Raw genomic sequence first — 10,453 nt, 5'->3', positions numbered from 1 at the left:
TCAGTCACCAAAAAGAATTTGGGGAGGCCAAGATGGGAGCATAGGTAAATGGGGCTTGCTTCCCTGCACAACCACATCAAAATAACAACTAAACTGTAGGGCAACCATTGTTCAGAACTATCAGAAGTTGAGCCAAATGGAAGTCCTTCAACTACAGAATTAAATCACATCAACACTGGTAAGAGGGGCATAGACTCAGAACAGGCTGCCCCCCAAGGCATGTGTACTGGATAAAAATTGGGAAGGATATCTCAGGAGTGAGGGGTCCTAGCTCCATATTACACTTCCCAGCTCAGGGTTCCCATGCCAGGAGCATAAGTCCCCATAACTTCCAGCTGTAAAAATCAGTGGAGAGTGAGGCTTTGGAAGAAAGAAACTCCTGGAGTCCCTGGAGTCTTACAGGGCCCATGTACAGGCTTACTCAGACTCACTTCCCCTGAGCTTCAGCATGGGGGCTGCAGACTGAAATGCATCAGAGACATATGTGGAGGAACTGAATAGTCTGGCATCAGCTTTCTCCCAGAGAGAAGTAATGGCAGGGGCCATTTTTCCTTTTCTGAGCCTTTCCCTCTACAAAACCACAGAGCCAGCAGGCAGGTGTCATATCTGAGGTTCACCTACCCAGCTTTCACTGTTTGCCCCACCTTGGTGATTCCCTGAGGACCTGCTCCACTCAGTTTTTGGGCCCACTGAAGTTGTTTTGAGTGGCTTTTCCATATGAATGGTTTGTCTTGGCCTATGCTTCAGATTTTTCTAAATTCTCTAAAACAAGCAGCATCTGGCTTCAGTAAGTACCATACCTCTCCCTAAGTTGCCCCAGGACTGGCATTAGCAGTAACTGGCCTTGATTCACAGCTGACACTCTTCTGGGCACCTCCAAGCCCAGCACTAGTAGCAGCCATCTGCAAATTGCTTTGTAGCTTATGCTGAGTAACCCTGGACAGAACACAAGCAGTGGCTGACCTTGCATGTGCCAACAGTAATCAAGGTTCAACTACACAAAGAGTGTGTACACAGCTCACATAGTGTGCACACCTTGGGTTCCCAGCTTGGGTAGTAGGGGAGGTTGTGCCACTGGATCCTACAGGACACCTATGACATTAGGCCACTCTGTCAATCCTGGGAGACCTAGCTCTACCTACTACATAGAAACAAACATAGGGAGGCTACCAAAATTAGGAGACAAAGAAACATGGTCCAAATGAAAGAACTGCACAAAACTCCAGAAGAACTAAACAAAATGGAGATAAGCAATCTACTAGATGCAGTTCAAAACACTGTCTATAAGTATGTTCAGTGAACTTAGTGAGAACCTCAACAGCATAAAAAAGATCCAATGAGAAACAAAGGATACATTAATTGAAATACAGACACATTTACAGGGTATCAACAGTTGAGTGGATAAAGCCAAGAATCAAATCATCTATTGGGATACAGAAAGCAAAAAAAAAAATCAGAATGGGAAGAAGAAAAAAATAATCCAAAAATATGAGGATAGTTTAAAGAGTCTCTGAGAAAATCAAGCATACAAATATTTGCACCATGAAGGTGCCAGAAAGAGAAGAGAGAGAGTAAGAAATTGGAAACCTATTTGAAAAATAATGACAGAAGACTTCCTTAAGTTGATGAAGGAAATAGACATAGAAGTCCAGAAAGTACAGAGTCCCAAACAAGATGAACCCCAAAAATCCCACACCAAGACACATCATAATTAAAATGCCAAAGGTTAAAGACAAACAGGTAGCCTTAAAAGCATCAAGAGAAAAATAGTTACCTACAAGGGAGCTCCCATAAGACTGTCAGCTTATTTTTCAAAAGAAACTTTGAAGGTTAGAAGGAATTGGCAAGAAATATTCAAGATGATGAAAAGCAATGACCTACAACCAAGATTACTCTACCCAGCAATGCTATCTTTTAGAATCAAAGGACAGATAAAGAGCTTCCCACACAAGCAAAAGCTTAAAAAGCTCATCATCACCACATTAATATTATATGAAATGTTAAGAAGAACCAAAATATGAACAATAAAATGCCAATAAATACATATTTATTGACAATTGGATATAAAAAATAAAATAAACAAACAAGAACAGATACCAAATCATAAATACAGAGAACGTTTTGATGGTTGACAGATTGTAGGGGGTGGTGGCAGGGAGGATGGGAGGATGGGAGAAAAAAGTGAGGGGATTAAGATGTACAAATTGGTAGTTATAGAATATGAGGATGTAAAGTACAGCATACAGAATAGAGCAGCCAAAAAACATATATGCATGACCCACAGACATGGACAGTGATGTAGGAATTGCCTGAGGGAACCAGAGTGGATGGGTTGTGTGGAGGGAACAAACAGAAAAGTGGGACAACTGTAATAACATAAACAATAAAATATAACTTAAAATAATATATTTCAAAATAAAAAAGAATTATGCTGCAGTACCTGCAACCAGGATGAACAACAGACACAGACAGGTGCAGAAGAAGAAGCAGGAAGCACTTTTTGCACAGGGGAAGTGAAAGTCAAGGGGAGGGACTGGGAGGACCAGGAGCAACGTTGTGAACAGAGGGACCTCCCTGGGCTCCCAGGACCCTGCAGTAGGTGACACCCCCTCCCCCAGGCCCTGCGATGCCTGTCTGGGGGAAGGTCTCCATCATTGTGACAAGGACAATGGGGAGTAGTTGTTTAATGGGTGTAGCATTTTCAGTTTTGCAACTTGAAAAGAGTTCTTTTTAACTGGACTACAGACAGGAAAATGCACACTCATATTTATAGGAAATACACAGCATGCCATGTGAAAACATGTTAAACTCAGCCAGGACTGCAGCTCTGAAGCCCGACAGTACTGTGTTTGGGGACAAATGACGCCACTGGGTGTGGAGCATGTCACATGCATGACCAGGTACATGTATCCCTTCCTGTCTCCAGCCGGCCTCCACTTAGATGCTCACTGAGTGTTTGGTGGATGGATGGATGTATGGATGGATGATGGATGGATGGATGGTGGATGGATGCTGACTTCACTGCACCAGGACCCCTTGTTTCTTCTGCCTTAGATGCTCACACACACATGAATCCTCCACCTTGCAGGACCAACTACCTGAGAGTTTGGATGAGCCTGTGAACTCCAGGTCCATGCAGCTCCCTGGTGTACACACCAGAGCTCAGAAAAGCCCCTTGGATGGGAGGACTTTAGGAGATCAGGTGTCCCATCCTCAGATCCTCAAGGTCCTGGTCCTGCTCCAGTGCTGCAGGGGAACCCCCCAAGATGGGGCAGGACCTTGGATATTCTCCCTGGCTTCTCTTCTCTGGGAAGGTCTCCATGGTCTCTGGCCTGTGGGTATCTGCCAGCTCTGTGCAGAGAGGGGACAAGCTCCATATCTGAAGTTCCTCTTCTGTGAACAGGGGGAGGCCCAGTGCTCCTCAGCTTCTATGGGGCTCACTCCCCACAGTTCTGTTCCCACTTCCTTCCTTCTCCTTTTACCTACAGAAACCCAGAAAACCTCCAGAGATGCTGCTGCTGCTGCTGCTGGCCCTGCTGTGGGCTGGTGAGTGCCCCAGGGGAGAGTGTGTGGGCTGGCGTGGAGTCTGTGGCTGACCCTCCTTTCTCTGCAGAGTCTGTGGCTGAGAGTCCAGGATTCCCGCTGTCTGTGCAGAAGTCTGTGACGGTGCAGGAGGCCCTGTGTGTCTCTGTGCCCTGCACCTTCTCCTACCCCCAGGATGGCTGGATCGAGTCTACCCCAGCTTATGGCTACTGGTTCCGGGAAGGAGCCAACACAGACCGGGATCCTCCTGTGGCCACAAACAACCCCAATCATAGTGCACAACAGGAGACCCAAGGCTGATTCCACCTCATCGGGAATCCTCAGACCGGCGACTGCTCCCTGCTCATCAGAGACACACAGAGAGGGGACACTGGGACATACGTTTTCAGAGTAGAGTGAGGGCCCTATCTGAAACACGATTACACACATAACCAGATCTCTGTTTATGCGACAGATAAGAAACAGGGACAAGGTGAAGACACATGGCTGGGTCCTGAGGGCTCCTGGGCTGGGAAGGAACCTGATTCTTCTCATCCTGGGAATGACTCAGGGGGCCCCTAGGGCTGGCCTGGCACAGAGGCTGCAGTTAGGGGCACACTTGGGGATCCCACATCCAGGGCCTGGGTCTCTGTCTCTCTCTTCCCCAGATCTGGTGCCTGACATCCACACCCAGGGAACCCTGAAATCTGGCCAACCCAAAAACATTACCTGTGCATTGTCATGGACCTGTGACAGAGAGACACTACCCATTTTCTCCTGGATGGGGGCCAACTGCACTCCCCTGGGTACCAGCACTTCCAACTACTCTGTGCTCACCCTCACACCAGGGCCCAGGCACCATGGCACCAACCTCACCTGTCAGGTGGCCTTAGGGGGTGGTAAGATTGAGAACACCATCAAGCTCAACCTGACCTGTGAGTACCCAGTCAGGACACTGGGTCCCTGAGGGTGGAGGGAGTCGGGGGTGTAGAGTGTGGGTGGAGGATACTTGGGGACTGTTCTTGGAGCCATGGCTGGGGTGAGGATGGAGAAAACACCCAGACCCAACACCTTGCTCCTGAACAGTCCATCATACTGCACATGGCCAATTACTTTATTCTCCTCCAGATACTCCATGGACTCTGACCATCCGCATGTTCCGGGGAAACAGCACAGGTGGGAGAGGCCCGGGGTGGAACTGAGGTCAGAGGGCACAGGGGGCACATGATATGACATTGGGCAGAATGAAGCCCCTTCACCCTTCTCCACTCTAGTCCCCCTCTGCCCTGTCCCCCACCTGTTCCCTGCCAGGTCTCTCTAGGTTTCCTGTGAATTTCAAGTTGACCTTTCACTGTCACCTCTGGTTGCTCCCTCACCCTTGACCTCTTCTCTCCAGCACTTTCCCATGACATCCTCTCCCTGGCTGTGCCTTCTCTCTCTCCTCCAAGGAGATGAGTCTGCAGCTGTGTGCCCGGTTACCAGCCCCTTTCTGCATGACCCCTCGGGAGAGTCACTGACCCCAGTGCTTCTGTTCTACCCTTTCCCTGAAGACCCTCACAAAGCCCTGTGCTGTCCAAAACACCCCGAGGGCCCTCCACACCCCGGGGAGGGCTCTCCCTTTCTGAGGAACCTGACTCAATGTCTGGAAAGTCACTTCAGGCTTCCCTGTGTTTGCCCAACACTCCCCAGGACACACCGAGTTCAGCAAACTTGACATCCTGCAAAAGTCTCAGATTTCAAACTTCCTCAACCCCCACGGCCACCCAGCCTCACCTTGGGCCTCTGTCCTCTCTCTCACCAGGACATGACAGAGACCTGCACTTGGGCCAGCTTCCTCTGTGGCCTGCAGCCTCCAGGTTCTCCTCCTGGCTGCCACAATTTGGGCCCCCAGATCATTTCTACATACCCCATGTGTGACCCTATTCCTCTTCTGTTCAGAACTCACCTTGCTCCCTCCTTTCTCAGGGGAGAGGCTGAGAGCTTCACCTGTGTGTGTGTGTGTGTGTGTGTGTGTGTGTGAGCCTCCAATGGTCAGTCCTACGTGCGTCAGCACCTCTGCACAGCTTCTCACATCAAAGTCTACCTTCCGAGGGTGCTCTCCCAGGTGTACACATGACCAGCTCTTCTTCAAATGTCCACTCCCAGTTCTGGGAGCAACCGCTGGCCTCTCCTGCCCACTGCTCACCTCATGCATCTTCACCCCCACTGGCCCTTGCTAGCTGTGCTTGTCTCAGAGATGCTATTTCTCATTTCTGTGTCTGGGGGTGGACAGAGGAGAGAGCAGCTCTCAGCCCTGCCCTCTGTCTCCCTGTGTCTCCTTGGTCCCAGAGGTCCTGGGCAATGCCACCTCCCTGCAAGTCCAGGAGGGCCAGTCCCTGCTCATGGTCTGTGAAGCAGATGGCAATGCACCAGGGAAGCCAAGCTGGTCCCGGGGAAGCCTGACTCAGAGTTCCTCCAAGCCCTCAGACCCGGGGGTCCTGGAGCTGCCTCACATGGTCATGGCAGATGCAGGGGAATTCACCTGCCAAGCTCAGCACCCGCAAGTCTACCAGGTCTCCCTGAACCTAGTTGTGCAGGGTGAGTACTGGCAGGACCCCTGTGATCTGAGGGGACAGTGGCAGGACATTAATCAGGACTGAGGTGTGGACTTAAGGAAACTCACACCTCTGTCTCTCTTCCTCTTCCTCTTCCAGGTGTTTCTGGTACCTCCCACCAGGTCTGTGGGGAGCAGCAGGGATCCTGGCCCTTGGTCATCAGCCTGATCAGAGGGGCTCTCATGGGAGCTGGCTTCCTTCTCACCTATGGCCTCACCTGGCTCTACTACACCAAGTGAGTGAGTTTCTGAAGGTATTCTGGATAGGAAGATGCTGTGGTGGCTTCCCATATCTTGTTCTCCTCAGAGCAAACCCTGCATAGAACTGGCGTGTCATTTCAGAACTGGTTTCCTCCACAGGTTTAGAGGTTCCCTAGTGGAAGAAGCTGCAAGGGGAGCCTGAGCCCTGTCCTGGAGCTGGTGTGGGGGTCTGGGCTCCAGAGCCCTAGCAGGTGGGGAAGGATCGATCTCACCAGTGTGTCCCATCCAGAAATCACCCTTCACCTCTGGTTCCCTGGACTCTTTCTGGTAGCTCCATTTCAGTGGATGGAGGGCCAGTGGGAGCTGGATAAAGATGTCAGTATTAATTTGAATTTCTTAGTAAAATATGTACTTTATGTAATATTTTGCTTCTGTGTGCTTACCTCAATGTGGTTCTGATTAGCCCATCATTCAATCCCATAACATATTGTTCTAAATCCCAGAATGTATTCTTTTTAAGCAGATTTACAGTGATTTTCAATTAGAAAAAGCTCTTCTGTTATATTTATCCATATATTAACCTGTTCAAGTGCTCCTTATCTCTTTGTGGGCATTCAGACTTCTCTATAGTATTAGTTTCCTTTTTTCTAGTTTTATTGAAAAGAGAAATATCAGTGTATAGGTGTAAGGCACATAGCATGGTGGTTTTACTTACCTACATTGTGGAGGGATTAGCACAGTAGGTCCAGGTAACATCTACCTTCTCATACAGATGCAATAAAAACTAAGTGGGCACAAAGGAAAAACTATTCCTCTCTGTAATGAGAACTCAGCACTGACTTTCCTAAGAAGTTCCCTCTGTGCTGTGGGGCAGGGTGAGCTGTTGTTATCACATTGTATGTTGTACCCCTAGTTCTCACTTATGGCCCAACTGGAAGTCTCTGTCTTTTGACCATCTTCCTCCATTTTCACCTCCTTTTTGTTTACCTCAAATGTGAAGATCTTTTTTGTATAGTTCTTGTACTAATGCAGGCATGCTGGTGGTAAATTCTCCCAGCCAGTCTTTGCCTGAAAATGTTTCCATGAGCTTTGGGAAGATTTTTTCTTTCTTTCTTTCTTTTCTTCCTTCCTTCCTTCCTTCCTTCCTTCCTTCCTTCCTTCCTTCCTTCCTTCCTTCCTTCCTTTCTTTCCCCCTTCCTTCCTTCCTTCCTTCCTTCCTTCCTTCCTTCCTTCCTTCCTCCCTCCCTCCCTTCCTTCCTTCCTTCCTAATTGATGTTCAAGTACAGTTGCCTCCATTTTTTTAACTTTTAAAAAAATTCTTGTTCCAGTACAGTTGTGTCCATTTTCCCACCCACACTGCACCCCCATCCCTAATTTCCTTGAAAGAGGAGTGCTGGGAAAACATTTTGTTCTTTCAGTTCTTCACCTTCTTTTGCCTTTCATAGTATTTTTAGTGAGAATTCTGCTGTCATTTTTATCTTTTTTTCTTTGCAATATGTCTTGCTCTGGGTGGTTTTAATGTTTTCGGTATTTACTGGGTTTAAATGATGTGATTATCAATTGCCTATGTGGGTTCTCAGCATGTGTGCTTGTGATGAAGAGAGGGACAGACAGATGTTATCCTGGTGAGAGTTTGTTTAGTATCTTGAATCTGTCAATTTATAGCTGTGATTATATTTGTAAAAACAGAAGCTAGCCTTGGTTGGTGTGGCTCAGTGGATTGAGTGCTGGCCTGTTCACTAAAGGGTTGCTGGTTCAATTCCCAGTCAGGGCATGTGCCTGGGTTGTGGGCCAGGTCCCCAGTGGGGGCACGTGAGAGGCAACCACACATTGATATTTAAACAAACAAAAAATGGAAGCCGATACTTATTTAATAAGTATGTATGTGTTTATTCTTTCTCTCTCTTCTTCTCTGGCTCTCAAATATTACATATGTATAGTTCCTGTTTTTATCTCAAAGGACCTTGAGCATCTTCAGCCTTTGCTTCTCTATATTCTTCAGTGAGAACCAAAGCTACTTCTGTGTCTTCAAGTTTATTGATTATTCTACCATTCTGAGTCCGCTGTTATTCTCATCCAGTGACATTTGCATTTCAGGTCATGTATCTTCCCTAGAAGTTGCACTTTTTCAGTTTTTAATCTTATTATTTCTTCTTTTATTATGTGAGTGTCTTGCTCTATATCCTTGAATATATGGGACATATTGGCAACAAGTCTGTAATGTCTTTGTCTGCCAGGTCAGTCTCCTTTCTCATGTCTGAGCATGATTCACTGAATGCCTTTCTCCTGTGAAGTGCTGTAAGTTCATACTTCTTTTTCTGTGTCTTGTAATTTTTCACTGAGTGGTGGTAAAGTCAGCTTCATGTGGCTGACTGCTTGGTCTTGTTGCATTTCTTTGAAGAATATTGGTCCTTTCTTTGGAAGGCAGTCAAGTGACTTTCATGTTGAGCCAATAGTTTGAAGGGTCTTTCATTATTAGCCTGTTTGCTAAGATAGGTCTAGTGTAGTCTTCTTTTTGGATTTAATATTCTTTCAATTGTGTGCAATAGCCCTTTTGAAGAGTGACTAAATGCCCATATATATATATATATTCTAAAGATTTTATGCATTTATTTTTAGAGAGAAAGGAAGGGAAGGAGAGGGATTAGGAGAAACATTGATGTGTGGCTATCTCCCACACACCCCCAACTGGGGCTCTGGCCCACAACCCAGGCATGTGCCCTGGCTGAGAATCAAACTGGTGACCCTTTGGTTTGCAGGCTGGCACTCAATCCACTGACCACAGCAGCCAACACTAAATGCCTACATATTAAAGGCAGTATCTTCCCTCTGTCTGGAAGGATTATGCACAAGACCAAGCCCTTTGTGATCTCCAGGAATTTCTCATCTCACAGCTGTCTGGTAATTGTTCTGTCCTTAGAACTTGTACTTGTGGGCCCTCATGGGGTTTGCACATGCCGAGTGGTATTTTGCCAACAATTTAACCTTGGACCCTTTCTCTGCAATGCTGTTTCCTGTCTAAAACTTGGATGTGCACGCTTTAGCTGTGACAGTCTTTTTAAAGTCCAATGTATGACTCCTCAGCTCAGTAAAATTTTAGGGGCTTTTTTTTAGGTGTGTGCCCTTGCAAACAATGCACTAGCAGAAAACCTAGGTGATTAGAAGTCTCTGTATGCATTTGGTCTTCTCTCAAGGATCATGGATACTCCCTGTCTCCGTCTCTTGTATAAAAATATACATTCTTGTATTTTGCTCATTGTTGCCATTGTTTACGAAAGAATAATTCTGGACCCTGTTAGTCTCCCATGCTCAGAAGTAGAAGTCCCCAGCAAAAGCTTTTAAAAAATATTGATTGTGGGAAAAGTTATACAACATAGTGTTAATTCACTGTAAGTAAACAGTTCGATGATGTTTTTAGTAAATTTATAGAGTTCTGCCACCACGGTCACACATTTGATTAGCTAGAAGGAACTTTCAGCTGATTTACGATTAATACCTACTCCTTCCCATCTTTTAAAAAGTCATCGTCTGCTTTCATCCCTAAAGATCATTTTTTAACCAGCATTTCATATATGCACAATCCAATCAAATCTCTTTGATACTTTCAGGAAAAATTGTGTCTTAGAGGTTCAACCATGTTGGAGTTCATGCACAATAAATTTATTAATTTTTAAAATTAATAAACTTGATTGTATTGATTTAAAATAATGACATTTTGTTCTCAGTGATTACATATTATTCCCCTGTAGGAATACACATGACTGTTTTTTTGATCCATTTGGCAGCTGAGGGACATTCAGAGCATTTCCAGTTGAGGCTTTCAGGATAATACTGTTGGTTCCACTCTGAAATGTTAATAGGAGGTGATCCATGGGCTCAGTGTCCACTCAAACAAGCATAGGTGTTGAAAAGTTTTTCTATAAACCACCATTTCTGATCTCTGGCAATTGTTCTAAGTGCACACATCAGAACATAAAGTATGTGCTTAAGAAAATTGACATCCTTGCAGGTGTGGCAAGGTAGATAGAGTGCCAGCCTGCAAACTGAAAAGTCGCCGGTTTAATCCCCAGACAGGGCACATGCCTGTGTCGTGGGCCAGGTCCCCAGTAGGGGCACATGAGAGGCCACCACATTTGA

The sequence above is a fragment of the Phyllostomus discolor genome, chromosome 12 (genome assembly GCF_004126475.2).
Source record: "Phyllostomus discolor isolate MPI-MPIP mPhyDis1 chromosome 12, mPhyDis1.pri.v3, whole genome shotgun sequence".
NCBI lineage: Eukaryota > Metazoa > Chordata > Mammalia > Chiroptera > Phyllostomidae > Phyllostomus > Phyllostomus discolor.
This window is presented reverse-complemented; position numbering follows the sequence as displayed.